Raw genomic sequence first — 19941 nt, 5'->3', positions numbered from 1 at the left:
AAAAAGATGGTGAATTAAGATAATCACTACTTCTCTGTGAGAATGTTTAAAATCATCCTTCTTAAAGGTTTGATTTCTCATGGAAATGAAATAATAGGAAAACAAAAAGATTTTAAACTGGAATTGTCCAAGATGAAAAAGTGAGTAAAAGGAGAGATAATGAGGAATCCACAGGACTTAATTTGCAAACAAGCAGAGTATTCGTTTTGACATGCTATTTTTGAAACTGGTTAAGTCACAGGATTTTTGAAACAGCACTGTTGACCTTTAATTTTTTTTCAAACAAATAAATTAGAGGGAGAATCTCCCTAGTGCAGCTATACTTTAGTAATCAGGAGAGTGATCAAACTGTGCACAATAAGAAAATACAGCATCTTAAATTTCTGTCACTAAAATTTCAGAATAAATGCTAAACATACCGAAACCATGAGTTTTCTCTTTTGGCAATACAGATTTCCTAAATAAATTAGCTAAGTAGATTTCAGTAACTTCTGAATATTTTAACCGGAATGTTTGGGAAACTTAGGGCCATTTTGGAACTATTTTTATTGCATTATATTTAGCTCCAAGCTAAAACACAAGTACAAAAATCTTTACCATCAGAAAAAGGATAGAGATAGAAAAATGTGATATTTGCTCAGAAAAAGATCAATACTAATAAAAAACCCCTTCCTACTGACATCTTCAAATAATATAAACATGCCAATCTATTTTTAACAAAGATAAAATTTATATTTTCTGTTGAAGACCTTTATATCTAATATACAGAATTATGTACCTGTGTTAATCAGAATAATGTAAAACAGAATAAATATAAAAAGTAAAATAAACTGTAGTCAATAAAGTACCTTGATATTGTGGTGTTTATTTTTGAGCCTGATAATATTGATAATGCTACTTCGCTACACTTGACCTCAAACCTAAAAAAAAATCAGAAATAAGACCATTTTGCCCAGTAATTTTTTTAGGTTATGAGACAGGGTTCCTAATCAACAAACCATTTTCTGGTTTGTTTTTTGTTATGCCACCACAAGTAGGCAGTACATTTAATATTGGCACAGAAAACAATTGTACTGGGTTGACCCTGTCTGGATGCTAGGTACCATGAAAGACATTCTAATAACTCCCCTTCTCAGCAAGATGGAGAAGAGAAAATATAACAAAGATCCATGAATTGCGATAAGGACAGGGAGAAAAAATCACTCACTCACCAAATACTGTCATGGACAAAGCCGGGTCAGCTTAGGGATATTAATTGAATTTATTACTAAAAAAGTCAGAGCAGGATAATAGTAGGAAACATTAATCTTAAAAACACATTTCCCTCACCCTTCCTCCTTCCTAAGCTCTACCTCCTTCTCCTTCAGCAGCTAAGGGAGATGAAGAATGGGGGTTATGGTCACTGCATCACAAGTTGTTTCTGTACTTCTCAGGGGGAAAGCCTTTCGCCTTCTCCAGTGTAGGCTTCCTCCTATAGGTGAGAGTCCTCCAGGAGCTTCTGCAACATGAGCCCATCCCATGGGCAACAGTTGTCCACAAACTGCTGCCATTTGGGTCACTCTTCCATGGAGTGCAGTCCTTCAGGCACAGCTTGCTCATGTTTGAGTCCCCTGGAGGAACACAAGTCCTACTAAGACACCTGCTCCAGTGTGGGCTCTTTTCTCCACAGGCCTACAGGTCTCTGCCAGGAGCCTGACAGGTTTCTCCTGGGTTTACAGCCCCCTTTCAGGCATTCACCTGCTCCAGTGCAGATCTCCTCCATGGGCTTCATGGTTTTCTGCATCCCCATGGTCCTCTATGGGCTGCAAGAGCACAGCTGCTTCACCATGGTCCTCACAACAGGCTACAGGGGAATCTCAGCTCCAGTGCTTGCAGGACATCCGCCCTCTCCTACTCCACTGACCTTGGTGTTTGCAGAGCTGTTCCGCTCACATACTGTCACTCTGCTCTTCTATGGCTGCAATTACATCTCTCCAACAATTTTTGCTTGTTACTTAAATAGTTTATCACAAAGTCATTACCACCATTCTTGACTGACTCAGTGTTGACCAACTCCAAATCCATTCTGGAGCTGGCTGGCAATGGCTCTGCTGGACATTGCAGAAGCTTCTGGCAGTTGGTCACAGAAGTGACCCCCGCAGCCCCCCGCTACGAAAACCTGGCCACACAGTACACAAACCTTCATTGTCTATGGAAGGCTGTTCTGAAGATGCACTGATGGCCAAATTTGCCCTCTGAACAAGACTGCAAGCCTCAAAGAGACCCAAGTGTTGCTGCAGCATGTGCCTTGTTAAGTGAAACCAAGTGCTTAAATATACTCATTGATTCTGTATATGTTGCTCAAGAGGAAGTTTTTAGATTTCAAGTGAGTTTTTCAGAAGACAGAGCATTACTGAAGATATTTACTGCTCCCAAAACTTCTAAAAGTACAGAGCAGTTACAGCCCTTTCTCACCCAAATACAACCCTCTGTCCTTATTGTGAGTGGGCACATTAGTTGTCTCAAATACTTACTGTTCTAATAATTGTAATTTGGATGGAAAATGTGCTATGCTGTGTGCAAGAAGCAGGATAACTTTGTCAGAAAGAAATATTTTCTGGGATCAACAATCAGAAGGGGAACTTCTGCTCTATGCTTGACTTCTTTATTGTCTTTAGCCTAGAACATTTTCTTTTCAGTCATCTTGTTGCTGCTGCTGATCTATAATGTGACTAGACCTTAATTTTTGTCTTGTCACAGCCACTGCTTAATGGTACACTGTACATCCACTATGTGTTTCCCTGATGATATATAATGCTATATATAGTTGTGAATATCATGTATATATAAAAGTGAGATAAACCTTTGGGGTTTTGTTTTATTTCTTCTTTTTTTTTTTTTTTTTTTTAATTCAATAGCCAATTCAATTCAGTTTGTGCCGGCTTCCAGTCGTATGTACTGGTTTCCCCGTCTTCAGACCCAAGCTGGCAATTCTCATCTTGAATAGCTTTAAAATTGCTCATAGCAATCAATGACAACTGAGGCATCACTAAAGAATTTCGCTTATCTCCAAGCTCCAATTTAGATCTGTCATTAAGCCTGAGTAAGCCTGAGCTGTCATAGCATTGTCCCTCATCACATGCTGTAAGCACAAAAAGTCAACTTCAAAATAAAATTTGTTCTATCTCTTACTACATTTTGTAATGGTCTAGTATGGACAATAAAGTTTACTGAAATAGGACTGTCAATCTTTGGAACACAGGTAACTATACAGACTTTTTATCTAAGGAAGGCTGCTCTACCTCAAATCTGATCCACATTTAATCATTTCATTATATTTCTTCTTTTATGCTGTTTGATCTTGTTATTGATGCATGCTGCATTGCAGTGTAGAGCCTATTTTATATAAGCATGCAATTATCTAAATATGAGAAGGAAAATATCTAAGTGTTTAAACATATGAAGAATATAGGTATTCTTCTGCAGTCTCTCTGTAGAAGCTTTCTTTCTTTGGGACAGTATTCAGTCTTAAAAGGGACAGTTGCAATCTTCTGCCAAGGTTGTATTTCTGAATTTATACTGAAATTTCAACTGTGTCTTAAAATAAGGTCTGGTACTTTTTTTGATTCTTTTTATTTTTTAGACTCTTTTTCTGAGCAGATTGAAGCTGAAAATAAAAGCGTGTCTTGGATGGTTTTTTTTGACTTTCTGACAGTTATCTGATTGTTTGGTTAAGGCCTAGTTTGAAGAAAAAGTGCTGCGAACACTCATGATTTACAGTTTCTAAATGTTACAATATGCTTCAAATTAAATATTTATATGCTTCAAGTTGTTTTGGCATTTTTAGAAGATCCTAAATGTAGGATGAACAAATCGATGCATTCAAATGATGGGTTTTGGTTGTGTCAAACAAACAGTAATCTGCTGGATTAAACACATTTACCAACTCTCCTAAACAGGCAGAGGGGAAAAAATAAGAGGAAATGCTTGGTGATGAAATGAAGACAGGGAGGTCACTTACCTCCCTTACCTCCTGCCTTAACAGGTGAAACAGACTTGATTTGGAGAATATTATTTGATATCCAACCTAAAAAGATTTGGATGGTGAGAAACAAAACCAGAATTTACAGTGGAACTTCTACCCTCACCATCTCCTTTTTTCCCAGTTTCCACTTCAATCCTTCATTCCCAATTCTTCCACTCAGCAGCCTCTGAGCAGTGCAGAGGGCTCGTAGGGATGCGGGTTGTGGTTTGTAAGTAGCAATTCCTCTCTGCTTCTTGTTTCTTCTCACATTTTCCCCCTGTTCCTGGGTGGGTTCTCTCCACCGTCCTTCAGGAAACATTCTGTTCCAGTGTGGGTTCCCCATGAGTTCAAATTCCTTCAGGAGATACCTATCTGCTCCAACAGAGTTCACCATGGGCTGCACTGTGTGTATCTGCTCCAGAGCTGTCTGATCCATGGGCTGCAGAGGGAATCCCTGCTTCTGGTGACTTCATTATTGCTTCATACTCATTTTCCAAACCTGAATGTTTGTACTGGCCTCCCACTTTTTCTCCCCTCACTCCTCTGCCTGTCCAGCACATTTGTCCTTTCCTATTTTAAATAAATGGTCTTTTAACCTACAAAATGATCAGAAAGATTGATTTCAGGAATACCTGTGGGGTAAGGAGCTTCTCAGTGTGAGTAAAGCCAGTATGAGTAAAGCCAGGATTTTAAGTCATCCCAGAATGCTCGATATTTGTGTGGAAAGATAGTAGCATATAGAGATATGGTTTAGGAAGGTTTTCGTATCATAGCTAAACGTATACATTCTAATGCATTTATTTATCACTCCTTCAATTTCCCAAATGATATCTTCTTTTAGGTCTTGTCTTTTTTTATGGAGCTGTTGATTGCAGCAAGTTTCCTCCCACCTTAACAGGTAGAAAAGGACATGGCATTAGATGTAAACATAACCAGACAGATATTTCTGATTACCTGCTATTCATCTGCAGTTATAGTAAGGTGAATAAATAAAAAGGAAGTAAACTGAAAAGCTTTCAGATGAATACATGTTATTATATATAGAATATACAGAATACAGTGTTGTAAATTGAGATTGGTTCTTAACATCTGTAACCTAGCCACAGTGAGTGACAGGTTCATTCCTCAGCTTTCAGCCCCCCAATGGTGAACCACAGGATATTCCTTCCTGGGAGATGCATGTAAATATGTTTTGACTGTGCTGCAGTGGTCAGTGCAAAAAGGGGGAAGTAAAAATAATGCCACCAAATTTTTCAGAAAATCTTGGTCTGCACTTCCATTAATGCTTTGAAAATTGTTTCACATATTGCCCAAAGATGTGATATAGATCTACAACTGGAGATCCACAAAGACTGTGAACAGTCTTTTAGAGAGCTTCCTGGCTTTCTCCCACACTGCATTTATTTAAATGTTTGATTGCATATTTTATTAGTACAAACAAATATCTGCTAACTCAGTTTCATTTTCATAGTTCAGATTTATATGAAAGGTGAATGTTGAATTTTCAAAAGCATCTAAGGGATTTGATTCTTCTTTTAGGGTTAGCCATTTTAGAATGTGAAGCTGGTAGAAAATTTTCCATTCCTCATTTTTTGCCTAAATGCCTAAGACTGATCATAATCAAGAAAAAAAATTTGAGTGGAGGAACCATTTTTATTATATATTTATTATATGTATAATATTTATTACAAATATGTCACTGTCTCAAAATGTTAAATACTAGATAAAAACATATTAATATATATTTCCTAATCTGTTCTAATATACCTCATAATTCAATTGACTAGAGCACAGTAATTTATATATAAATTAATATATAAAAGATTTATATAAATTTAATATATATGTACTTTATTAAAACTATATATCTATATATGTTACTATTATATATAATTTATTAAAAAGTATATATTCACACAGTCTAGCTTTTACAGCATAAACCTACCTGCAAGGGATCCTTTGTTAAAATTTTTACTTCTAATTAAGTCATGTCAGATTTGCTTTGACTAATGGGCTGAATCTTGAAGATCAATAGGTCTGTGAGGAATTCCAAGGTTTGGCTTCAATCCTTCCCTATTGATGTAAAGCAGCAAACTGTGGACACTACAGCCTGAACAACATAACTGCATGTGCAGTGTGACTTCCACACCTTTGTTCAGTGCTCAGCAAATGTTCTAGCTCTGTCAATTAACAGCGTTCCCTGACAGAATCACTTTTGCCTTGTGTTCTCAGTTCACAGCAGCATTGGTGGAAAAATCTAGTTTGTGAGCAATCTATACCCACCTTGAAAAGCAGTAAATGATGACTCAAAGTGAAAGTCAGCGGGGATCACGCCTCAGAGTCGCGCTGCTCTGGTGTCTGGCATTCATTTCACAGTCTCAAATTCCCATATAGTATTACATGAGTTCTGAACCTGGCAAAAGGTGCCTAACTGATATCCTTGGGAAAAGAAACTGAGCAACCATGTCATTACAAATTCTTTCTGTAACAGAAAGAAACAAGATTTTGAATCTTGATTAGATGTCAATCTCATTTAATTTTGGAGCAAAAGTAGAGACCATTAGCCCAGCCACGTAAAAAAATCTTCTAGTTTATTCTTGAAAAATTTAGAACCCAAATAATGGAAATATCCTAAATGTACTGGGTTTGGCTTCCCTTGGGCCTTAAACAAACACAGTGGAAAAATAAATGTTAATAGATAATTTGGGAATTCAATTTTTTTTATGAAGCCAGTACTTTTCAGATCCACAGGCTATCAGTAATTAATACAGTATGAAGTAGCAATAGAGCTGCAGTGATATAAATCCAGATTATCAAACTAGTAGAGAAGGAATATGAAGAATTAACTATAAATTGTAGCCATTTATGTGCTTAGTTACTTGTTTTATTGTGTATTGGTATTAATGCTTAATCCTTAAACACTCCTATTTTGTTTTAGATGTCAGAAAATGAAAATATACTAATAATTACTGCTGATATCACTGAGGCAATTTAAAAACTGTACTTTTGTGTTGCTGAAACTAAAATTTTGTCCATGGTTATTACTTAAGCTAAAAAAATAGTAAATATCTTCTTTCCACATGTGTACAACATAAATATAGAAATGATGCAAGCTTAAATGCATAGGACTGGTATATTTTCTGACTGCTTTAGCTGAGTTTTGTTGAGTTTCTTCTGTGAACTATTATAGACTGCATTTCTTCAAATGAAAATTTAGAATAAATGTAAAAATAAGGAGGTTACATAATTATATTAATTTTCAATTATTTTTATTTAAATAAATTCTGAAATATTCTCATTGTCATTCTAATGCCATTCTTCAATTCCAAAAGTACATGTGAATTAGATCCATGCCTAAATGAGGATTACTCACGGCTCTTTGCAGATACTAAAAAAAGCTTACACATTACAGTTAATCTTACTAGCTAATACTTGCCAACAACATTTAGTAAGGGATTAAGAACAGATTCAGGAAGTTAAATTCAGGAAAAATAAATCCAAAACAAAATAATTCCTCAGAGGTATGAAATATTTTTATTGATATTAGCAAAAGAAGCACTAGAGCCTGCTAAATATAACAAGGGAACCATACTGACTGAGAGACAAAAAAGCTGCTTCAAAATCATTTTGCAGAAGTCATTCCAGGATAGCCCAAGGACACAAGTGACTGACAAAGTTCAATCCAGTGACCAGTGCTCACCAACAAGGCATAAATAACCATGTTTGTTGTGTCTTCAGCTGGTCTCTCTTAGGTGGCTGCATTGATAAAATCTGGGTGATAAGCTTGTTCTTATTTGTGAAGGAAAAATTGACAAAGCAGAAAAGCAGGTTTCTTCTTTATCATCCTATTTTTTTCAAGTACTTTTCCTTCACTTAAAACCTTCTAAATTAGTGACTCTTTTGTTTACACAGTGCTGACAGTTGCTGAAAACATTTCATCTCATACAGCACAAAGAAGAATACAAAAGGAAATAGTCAAAAAGGATTATTATACTTTTTCAGATTTTCCAGTACCTCTGCTTTCTTGGTGGTACATAACAATGCATTTTACATTACAGAACAAAATACAATATATAGAAGATAAGCTCCAAATAAAAGAAACATTTTAGATAGTTCTGTTTCCTCCCATATCTTCTCCTTCCAAGATAAATGGGCATGGTAATGAGTAGCAGCTAAAATTTAGGTCTGCTTTCAAATCACATTCTTCTTTTGACTAAGAGATTTCCAGATGATCAGAATTTAAAGGTAAAAAGGCATCCCATCTTTCCTTTTTACTTAAAAAGTTATTTACATCTAATGTTAAAGAATTTTGCATACTGATCTGTCCACTGTAGAACAGTACACTGTATTGTAGAAGCAAGAACCTATAAAATCTTAATCTTAATAAAATAGACATTTTCACGGATGCACCATAAGAGTGTTGGCATGGGGGAATATCCACACACGGTTTCGGAGACATTGCCTTTTTTTCAGTCAGCAAACAACTTGTAAATGTCCAATCACGAAATGAAGGGTCAAGGTGATTTGGAAAGTAAGAGATGTTCAAAAAGAGATGAAGGCTGAACTCCAATCTGTACCCACATTCTCAAAGTATCTTTGACCGATAACCTCAAAAAGAAGGGAAAGCCATTCTTCTCCTTTTTTGTCCAAAAGTCCTTGTAGGTACATAATTACCTTTCTTGGGTGGTCAGCTGGGATAACATTTTTTCTACACCTTCCTCTTTTCCAATCTAAGTCTGAAATATACTTTTTGTTTCTGGGTCTTACTGCCCTTCTAAGGCCTCCAGGGTAACAGAAGGTAAGAAATACTCTCAGAATTAAAAATAATACTAAAATACTAAGAGAATAAAAAATAATCTTTGCATCACTCATGCAGATCAAACACATGCTCTCTGCATGTAGCAATAAGAGGAGAATGTGCTACATCTTTCTCAGTTATTAATATTATACCTGACCTGTAACTACTTTGCAAAACTACTGTGTGCTTCAGCTCTTCTTTTAGATGTCTGAAGATATCTAAAATACTACTTATAAACATTTTCTATTTCAAAATCTTGAACCAATGTGTGTTTTCCAAAATCACAGTTTGTTAATAAGAAGACCATACTCAACTTCTATCCTAGTATTTGATTTCTAATCATCAGTACTGCTTAGTTGGACAAGACTGTCTGTGGCCAGAATACCCTGATATTCCCTTAGTACTGCCTCTCAGTCCACAACAGTCTGAGGCCTTGAGTGTTTCTGAGCTGGAATTGGTATTTTTATCTTTGAAAATAACACAAAATCTGTTTTTTCATGGCAATTTGATAACTTGATAGTGGAAAAAAAGCTTATATACTTACCGGAGGCCTAAAACCTTGCAAATGTATTTATTTTTGGTGTTCATCCCAGGCTATCTGGCATTTACTGAGTTTTCTGGAGAATATAATTGCAGGACTTTGAGTTTACATTAGACACATTATTTGCCCAAGACTTGAAGGTTCTGAAAGACCTAATGGGATCATAACAAAGACCACAGTGGGAGAAGCAGGGAGGGGACATGGTATGCAGTGCTGAGTGGCAGCAAATATATATATGACAGACAGTGACTTTTAGTTTGTAATTACTGTAATTACTTAGTTCAAAACTAAGTGGAGACTGAAAATCTTTGTCTTGCTATCATGTCACAGCTGTGAGGGACAGCTCCTGCAGAATGCCAAAAGACGCAAACACAATGTGACACACTGCAGTGCCTTTTTTGTGGCTCTGAGAGGTATCTTTTATCTTACACAAAATACTGTTCATTTCCTGGTGTTTTAAGCTTGCACATATACATGGAGTGCACAACCATAAAACTGGTAGAACCCAGTTCTTTAAGAATTTTCCCAGCAATGCTAATTTCTGCCTAAAGAGTTTGTTCCTACCACTTAGACAGGAAAAGAGTTTTGAGCAGTTTTCATCCAGCCACCTCAGAATTCTCCATCTGTTTGAAATGATCATTAATATTTGAAATCCAACTCTTCTTTTTCTACATCATCCTCACATCCTCAGCAGCAGTAAAGACCACAAAGAAGTGAAAAGTAAGAGGATAACCAGAAGCAGCTAAACTAAGTGAAATTCAGATGGCTGGCAATTCTTCTGTCTTGAGTTGTATAAAATGTTTGACATACAAAATGAGTGTCAGCTGGCAGGTATAGCAAATCTACACCAGCGTGGAGCAAAGAGAAATTTTCAAAAGTTCTGTATTTCCCTGTCTGTCTTTCTTGATGACAAAAGGGGTTTCGATTACACAACTGAAGCTTTGTAATCTCCTCAGTGAAGTAGCATAAAGAGGGATGCAGTACTTTTACTGCAATTTTACTGCAGTCTTTTTCCTCTGCAAAGAGCAGAATGGTATGCAGCACTTGATGTTTTATTTCATCTTAAACAATGTAATTCTTTGGTACAGCAGCAATTTCTACCTGTCTAATTGATCACAGACAATAAAAGTCTGTTCTTTTGGCCAGAACTTTGACAGAAAATCATCTGAGCAGACCACTGAGTTGCTGCAGCACAGTATAGTCAAAACATTTTAATAGATGTTTTACTTTCTACCTCACATAGTGTTTTAAGTTACAAGGCTTTATGTATAAAATTTCTTAAGAAGATTCACCCATATAGATGCAGAGACATTTTTTATGCAAGCAAAAAATCTGCTTTAGACCACAGCCTGAACATTTTGTAATTTTAGCAGGTATTTATCAGTGGTTCTGTAAATTGCCTGGAATTGTTTGTCTCAAAATTTTCTCATCGCAATGAAAATTTTTATCCTACATTTATCCATGAAAGGGAATTTAAACTAACATGCAAAAATCCTCCAAATTTCTTGGATACATTAATATTACAATGAATAAATGTGTTGATTTTCAGTGGTCTGACAGAATTTATCTGAAAAACGAAGCCATAACTAGGATAGAAAACAATTTTTTAAACTGAGAATGTTAAAGATGGAAGAAAAAAATCGGCATAAAAACATAATCTAAGTAGAAAATATTTGCTGTTTCAAGTTTCTTTTTTTTTCCTTTTACGAATGTAGAACAAACTACATGGCCATCAGAGTAAAAATACTAAAAAAATACTACAGGATTTTTTTTAAAGTGAGATTTACTGATAGTGCTGTTTTCAGCGTGAAAATATTATTCTGTATTAGTTTAAGTCTTATCATACCACTCTTAGTCTGAACTATAAGAGCTGCTGAAGTGTGTTCCATAAGAACAAATGAAGACTTCAGATGAAACAGATGCCTTAATCAATGGAATCAATAAATATATGTGAAAAAGTGGAGAAAAGGTTGCAGGTCAGATGGATTCCCAGTGGGATATACCTAAACCTCATCAAAGTGATGCTTTCTATCTCTGTACAATTCTGCAGTGACTGAAGAAAAATTACATCAAAATCAGTTGCCTTGTTTATCTGGAACTTCTGAAGTGGACCTCTTTCTAACAGGCTGGGCAGAAACTGGTTTCTTTGAGTTCCATCTTGGATCCAGTAGCAGCTTGTCCTTCAAATCTCTTAATCGCTGTATGTGTTCTCCCTGTAAGCAAATATTTTCTCACTTTTTCACTAGGGCTGAAGAGAAATAATGTGAAATCATATAAAAGTGAACATGAAATCCCAGAAAGCAGGAGTCAAAGTGGAAGAAACCTTTATGAATCCTTTTGCCTTAAAAGCAGCCTCAGCTGCATTTCCATGATGAGTAATGTATGTTTTTCTAAGAGGCTTTTCAAAACACCTATTAATGGCCATTTTGCAACCTCCTTTAGCAACCTGATCAGCAACTTGCTCAGGAACAGTTTGTGCAGAGCTTTGGTTAGGAAAAGCCATGAAGTCTTCTTTTAGAGGCAACAGAGCTTTTTCTGGGCAGATACAAGAAAAATTCTCACTCCCATTCAAGCTCCTCTACTGAGTCTGGCAGAATGTAAAGGATGATGACACACTTCAGTTGGAAATCTCAGTTTATCCTCATCCCAGTGTGTGGAACTCAGGATGCCTGTGGGTCAGAATTTCACTCTTCTCGTGGCCTTCTGCCCCATGAAGTCACTTTCAGCACCACTGCAGGACAGCAACGTTAAAAGCCAGGAAGGATGGTCCTTCTAATTGCAACTTTTGAGAATCATTCAGTCTGATTCTTCTAGGTTATATTTTTTTTCTTTTCTAATTACCTATCTATCTGTGTGCAAATGCAAATTTATGCATAGTGATTTTTTTAATAGTTTCTGGTTTTGAATATTCCAATAATCCCAATAATCCACTAACAAAAAATTAAAAGCAATCATCCTTGCTCAAAATTCACCATGGGGTTTATACCCATAGACATGTCTTTCATTTGAAGATCAGCAGGGTGTCCTTTGCAGTAAAAGAATCATTAGAGGAGTTCAGCCCAAGTAGTATTTAATTAAAAGATGTTTGCATAACCAGTGTGGAAAAAATCTCGGATTTACCAGAAGATCATGAGGAATGAACATATGTAAACATACACAAAAATATCATATGAGGTAAATTTTTATTAAAAGAAGTTTTTAAGAAAAAGAAAGTATGAACAGCAAGTTAAAAGAGCAGTGCTTTGAGGAACTAGTCATGCTGTGAGGTATGAAATACATACAAATATATGTGGTGTAAAAGAGAGAAAGAGAAAGAAGAAAGAAATAGAGGCCATTCAGGGTTTTAGCACCCTGAAGGACAAATTAGTAAAATTAAATTACCCAGGAAACTTATGACTTTCTATCGGAAAATTTGATGTTTTAACTGTTGTTAAAAATAATTCCTTACGTAAGGTTGTCGAATGCAAATAAAACTGCACAAGTGAAATTTATAATCTCTCACAGGATTAAATTCAGCTTTGATTTAGATTTTGGAAATTATCTAGTTCCTAGTTGTTCTTCACCTATATTCCAAAAAATACATATTCAAGGGTTGTTGCTAAATTTTCATTCCTCTTCACCTAGCTGATAACTGGGGATTTTGATGTTTTCATCCCCATATGTTTTCTTCTATTTTGATACTTGTGAAATGGAAAAAAAAAATCAACATATAAAATGTGATTAAAAGGCCAAGTAATTGTTTCTTAATCCACAAAAATATTGACTTAGATAGTGATGGGGAAGAAGAAACCCAAAAATGTCCCCTCTTCCTAAACAAAAAAAACCTCAAATCCAAACTCAAAATGCACCACATCTAAGAGTTAAATCTGGACTAAAATATGAAAGTATCATTATTTACAGCAGTTCTAAAATCCCTATTCAGTTCAAAATCAAAATTATTTCCAGTTAGACTCGTATTGGATTTCAGCACATCATTAGGCTTGGCATGCAGCATCCAAACTAAGCCTCTAAGATTTTGTGCTGTGCTTTATTTAGATATGGATGACCAAGAAGACTCATCAAAAGTGCAAGTTCTCTTACATTTTATTAAGATATGGTTTGATACAGTACTTAAAGGGTAAGCTTGCTTACTTCTTACTTCACACTGCAAATTTCTTCCTGTGGTAAGTATTCATGTGTTGGGGTTTTTTCCCACAATTTTCTATTAGTACATGGTTTAACACTGACTGAAGGGTGGCTACCATGCTCACTATCAAAGACAGCTATTCAGGATAAGACCAAAGACTTTTTGACTAATTATTTTCTCTTTCCTACTCTGTTTTACCACAAGCAAGAAGGCATTTGTTCTTGTTTCATGAGGTGTACTAATACTTCCAGTAACTCTAAATATAAGCATGGATGAGCTACTAAAATTTGCATTTTTTATAACCCTTTATATTGTGTTATGTATAATGTCATTTTTTATTTACCTGGGTTCCATTTTGAACACAGCTATAAAACGAGGTTCTTAAATGTCAGTAATAACTCATACCACCAAGAATATGAAATGAAGGGCAAAGCTTACACAAAAGTAAATTAACTGAATTCAAATTTTATCAGGGATGAGTAGGGAAAATGTTTTGCTGTGGATATGATAGTGAGTTATCTGCCTTTTGCATTTACCCTTATACTGCAGACTCAGGTGGGATAAGCTATATGCCATAATATACTATCAGGTGAAAAGAGACACTCTTCAATCATGTTTAACTGCAATCAGTGTCAACAGGTACAAGTCAGAGAGATTGTCTACCGCAGCTACTCAGAGGCAGTCAACTCCACAGCATAATTAAGGTGCAGCAGGCTGCACATCTCTACACAAATTAATCTGGCATTCAGCAGCACCTAGAGAGCAAGGGTACCAGGAGTTTGTTGAAGGCAGCCTTTGGAGGGCAGGCAGAAACCCACGCTGCTGCCTGCTGTGCCACTGTTTGCAGCTACCAGCTGTGGGCAGGGCTGGCTGGAGGAGCCCAGAGGATAAAGCCAACACGTGTGTCTCAAACACCAATTGTTGGATAGCCGTGGAACCAGCCAAGGACTGGGGATAAGAGCACAGTGCTAACTGGCAAGAAAAAACAGGATGTGCTTGTTTAATACTTTAGTAAAAAATATGGAGAATCAGTTGTAAGCCAAAGGGTAGTTCTAATACCTCCAATTTTATGGCAGAGTTATTTCCTATGTATTAATGCGTTTTCCCAAGTCTAGTTTATAGCTCATGCTGAGCTTCAGTCTCTTATATGTTTACTGTTATTATCTTCATACTGATAGTTTAAAACTAGCTCAGACATTTCTACACAGGTTTCAATCATCTATTTTTTACGTCAGTCCACATATTTTAGAGGCTTAACATAAAATTTCAGCCTTAGGCACCATGGTTTTATTCTGCCAGTGAATCTGTAAAATTAATTAAAAATACACCTGTAGTTTGAAAATCAAAGCACAGCAAAACATTTGGTGACAGAATTCCTAAAATATAAATTACTATAACATCACGTGCTTCCCTTCCAGGGTCAAAGCACCATGTTGGCCATAAATACAACTATTATCAGTTGCTGAAAATTTCCCTTTATATTTTCTACTAGGGAAAAGCTAAGATTTCCATTAAATTTTGTTTTTTACAGCTGAGCTAGGAGGCTTCCCATGTGCCTCCCTATTGGTAGTCTCAGAAGAAACAAGTCAACATAGTATTAGTAAAATTAATGTCTGAAACTAGTTCAACAGAAAAATTCCAGGCCTCTGCATATGAACCCACCATGGACAAATAGATTAATACTTTCATGAATCATTCCTCCTTTAAAGTAATCTGAAACCAATCTGCACTCAGAAGTTATCTGTTCTACTTTCTATGCTGACTGATTTTCTGAATTTAGCCAACTTCAAGTCATCTACTAAAAGACGTGCTTTTGGCAGAGAATACCTATTCTGTTTCTGTTACCCTTTTCCTCAACCAAGAATTCTAAAGTATAATCAATAAACTGCATCTCAAACTGTCCAAAAATACATTGCTTGAAGAAATTAGGAACAGCTTCAACAAATTATTTTTATATTTCTCTCAAAAAAATGCCATTATACTGCAGCAACTAATTACTTGAGTTTTTTTCTCCAAATACGTTCTTCTTGCTATCATGTAATTCTATTACCATGAAAAAAGTACAGATATTCTTATTGTATAGAATCCATGTTTGATACAAAGAAAATATGGAAAAGATTATTATCCTTCTTTTCTTTTATATAGGAGCCTTTGAATTGGCTTTCCGTTCTATACTTTCCAGTTCTTTAGAGAGCATAGGTTTAACTAACAATTACAACAGCTGCACAGTTGAAACCACATAAATCAATAGATCAATGATCATTAGTATGAATTTGTACACTGGCCCTGAGTTGAAATACACAAATCTCTAATGCTAAAACGTACGCTTATGCTACCTTTGTATATTCATAATAGACAAAGTTCTGCCATGGGTACAACGTGTGTTTCTAAAGCAAATTAATTTTCTTTTGTTTTTCTCCACTAAATCACTAATCATGTAACTAGTTTATTTGATTAAAATTTCCCAAGCTAACCTCTGCAGCTCTTGGACTAATGCTTTAATTCAGAAACTTGGAAAGTCTCATCAGCTTTTTCTACACTGTTCAATGGCTTCCCAATTTATTGATCATCTTTAAGTGAGGAATTATTTTTGACAGACTATGAATCTTTAGCTGAACAACCAGTTAGAGAAATCAACTGCTTAGAAAGAAATAAATCATACTTATTCAAATCAGAAATACTCAGTGAGAGAAAGAAAAATAGAAATACAATATTATTCTCCCCCAGTATAATCACAATGAATGACATAATCTTTAAAACTAATTTATTTTATGGCTCTTTTTTCAAAGGCAGTGTGTCTTATGGATAAAATATTTTTCTTTCTTACAGGATCAATCCTGATAAAATTGCAGCAATCAGTAAAAATATGGTCCTGGTTAGAAAATTATTCTTTAGAAGAGAATGTGTACAAGAATCATTTGAACTCTAGCTCCTATGAAGTTAAACTATTTGGACACAGATGAATATGGACTTAAAATTTGAAATAACTTGACTTCCTTTCAAAATTATGATCACATGAATTGTTGATGAAAAAAGATTTTTGTGCTGTTTTCTTCTATCGATGATTGTTGGTTCTACATGAATCCTAAACATTTAATGAAATAGATTTGAAACAAATCCATGCCATTTTGGAATCAATACATCAGCTGTTATATTGCATGCATAATAGTCTCCTAGTGAGTCTAAAAAAAGTAAAAATTTTGCACTCTATGTGTCCTTTTCTCCACTAATAAAAGAATATTAAATAGGAAAGACTAAACTTAGAGCTAAGATTTCTTAACTTTCATCTCAACAGCTTTAACAGTTTTCAACTCAACTGCAAATGTTTTCATATACCAAAACTTGACATAAAGTCTTAGACTAGTCTTTTTTTTTTGGAAGAGAATAATAGACTGAAAAATTTTGGAGTAATATATAGAAAAGTTTGAAATAATATATGCAAAGTATGAAGGGTGAAGTAATTTTGTTAGCTACCATAAGTAAAATCCAATATTTTAATTTACCCTGTTTTAGTTACAGCAATGATCCATCCTGACATGAAGTTCATGTGGTCTGGGAGGTGGAGAAGTGTATTTGAAGTAGGGATTTAAGCCATATTTCCTGCCTGATCTCAATTATGTAGCCATCACTTATTTTGGGGTTCACTAACACTGCTCAGAAGCACTGGATCAATTTTCCTTAGCCTGTTCCACCAACAGTTCACTCATGACTCCTCTCCTGGGGCATGGATGGGCTCTGGACCCATCCACACATCGCAGCCGCCTTCTGCGCGCTCTGTTCCAGCATGCCGCTCCTACCTAGCATTCCATAGTCGCCTTTCATACCTTAAATTTCTATTCTAAAGCAGTTAAAAAGGGATCAGTGTCTAGAGAATGTCATGAAAGTATTTCTCTCCCTCCTTTCCCTGTATTTTAAACTGTCCAATACATCTCAACATGAATGCTAACTGTTATGAGTGGTACTTACTCATTAAATGAAGATACTGTCCTAAGTGGGAAATAACCATATTTTTTAGATATAAAAAGACATTATTGTACTATATAAATTTTAGGATAGATGTTAAAGCAACATTAATATCTTCAGGCATTAAAACATTAATAATGAAGCCTCACAGAATGCATTCTATTTTCTTAAAATGCTTGAGATTATAATAGGTATTCCTGGGCTTTGATTTCTCTTGTGGATCATAATTTTTAGCTTGAAATTACAAACATATGTTAGAAATTTGCATGTTACTTTGATGGATAGAATAATTTACCTTATATTATATTGAAAAAAAAAAAAGGAGAAATATTCCTACATAATTGCATGGTTACAGAGGCAAGAGCTTGCAGGAAAAGGACATAATATTCAGTACAATCCATAAGAGCACAAGGAAAAAATAAAGAGACAGAGAACTTAAGGTATCAAAGGAAATAAACAATTTGTGAATGAGCTGGATAAATTTTTATGTATGCAAAGGAAAAAAAGTTCTTTATTGTTCTTGTAGTTTAAATATTGAAAAGTCAGGTCCAAAATATGTATTAGCCAGATAAGTGAACAGTATGAGTCAAAACTTAAGCCCCAAATCCCCTACTATTATTGAAGAGAAATACCTACACTAGATGAAAAACTAATTAAAATAAAATTCCAATGTCTTTTCATGTTTGGCAACAAACTAGTTGCATGTATGAGAAATCAAAGTTTTATCTGATCTGGGTGAAATCATCTGAATTAAGATTCTGATGATAGCTTACAGGAACACAACTACCTGAGTGAGGGACCCCAAAGTTAGATTTATATCAACATTAGCAGCTGTAAACCTGAAATATTTTAATACCTTTGGAAAAAGAAACAAGTAACACAAGCAAAGATAGATAGATAGATAGATAGATAGATAGATGATAGATAGATAGATAGATAGATAGATAGATAGATAGATAGATGGATGTGTAAAATATTTTAAAGGCAATCCTGAGAGAACATGGATTATCAGCTTATGTAAAATCAGTGGCAGGGGGAATTGTATTTGAATAAAAAAAATTGAATAGCTTATTTGACTAGCAATACTAAACGAAAAAGATCAAATATATTTAACATTAGCAAGACAAAATATCTCAGTAATTTTGTTTTTGTGTGACAATGGTTTCTCTGATTTTTGCATACCTAAAGATACTGTTTGTCCAATTTAACATAAGCAACTGCTGGATGGTAACCTAAATTGGCTGAATAAACAGAACAGACAGTGTTTCTTCCCTGTGGTCTTTATGTGTGCACTGATTTCCATAAGTGTTGGAGGTTTCCTGATAGATTTCCCAATAATGGTACTGAAGAAGCTTCTATTCTCTTTTAGTTTATTTACTTTATGGGATTTCATATAACATGTGTATGCAGGAGAGTAAGTTTAACTTCTAAATACGAAACAGCTTGGATTTTTTTCATAAAATCTCTTTTTAAATTCGTGCCTTTTTTAATTTGACAGTTACTCAGCCAGCTGTGTCAGGATCAAATGCATTCTTACTGTAAGATTTTTAACATTATGTAGGGAAAATGAACACTAAGTATTGCTACAAACAATGCGTCAAAAGCTTTTGTCAGGTGATTTATAAGTCATTACTTTACCTATTTCTTTTCTGAGTTTTTGACAAATGAGGTATTGTGGGACTCATGGAAATTAACACCAGAATTAGCAGCAAACTTGAATCGGTATGGTAAGATTGGTTGATGAATTTGCAAAATGCATAAGTGGAGAGACTATGGCCAAATACCTCTTCAGAGACTGAAGACTGCTTAGGAGGCAACAGCAAATGGAGAATCCAGTAATATATTCCTTCAGAAGCATGTTTTATTTTTAATTTGAATTTGTGTGACTGCAAATTCCAGTTATTGGTTTTCATTAGATGGGCTTTGTAAGCAATCATAACCTGATTTTAGAGGCAATTTTCTCTGGTGAGGGGGCCTTAACAGACTGGAAACTTCATGCCAACAAATTTTGCAAGTATCAAATAGTAATCTCAAGCCCAAGTTGACTACTTCAGTTTATGAACATTAATAATAATATTCAGCATAATTTTAATCTAATGTAATTAGGTCAGTATAACTAATTATCAGTTAGGAGATACATGGCTACATGTCCCCTTTCTTACAACGAGAATAAAAGAGCATGATGAAGGCTTTTGAAATTCTGTCCCCTTGTTGAATAGTCAAAGTATCTTAAGATATTTGAGGCAACGGATGTCCAAGTTTGCCTAGCTGTACAGGAAGATGGAAGGGCTGACAAATGACGTGCCGATAAGCAATGGCTTATAAGTAGCAATTTTCTATGTTAAATTGAGGGATTTATTGCAGAAGTAGAATCTGAGTTGGGAAAAAGATCGCAATTGACTGATTAGACTGAAATCACACTTTTAGAGCTTGGGTAGGAATATCATCCATGTCCACTTAAAAACAGATTTATACCAAAATGATAGATTTTTGTATTAATTCTTGTATTC

General features: G+C 35.1%; 1 long non-coding RNA gene across 1 annotated transcript in view; it reads right to left on the bottom strand.

Annotated features, from left to right (window-relative positions):
* Positions 1 to 6259: 6259 nt before the first annotated feature.
* Positions 6260 to 19941, bottom strand: part of LOC141729251 (uncharacterized) — a 28200-nt gene continuing 14518 nt past the window's right edge. The window contains exon 3 of the long non-coding RNA XR_012580639.1: positions 6260 to 6485. This is a non-coding gene — a long non-coding RNA (uncharacterized LOC141729251). The remainder of the gene's footprint in view (positions 6486 to 19941) is intronic.

The sequence above is a fragment of the Zonotrichia albicollis genome, chromosome 6 (genome assembly GCF_047830755.1).
Source record: "Zonotrichia albicollis isolate bZonAlb1 chromosome 6, bZonAlb1.hap1, whole genome shotgun sequence".
Taxonomy (NCBI): domain Eukaryota; kingdom Metazoa; phylum Chordata; class Aves; order Passeriformes; family Passerellidae; genus Zonotrichia; species Zonotrichia albicollis.
This window is presented reverse-complemented; position numbering and strand designations above follow the sequence as displayed.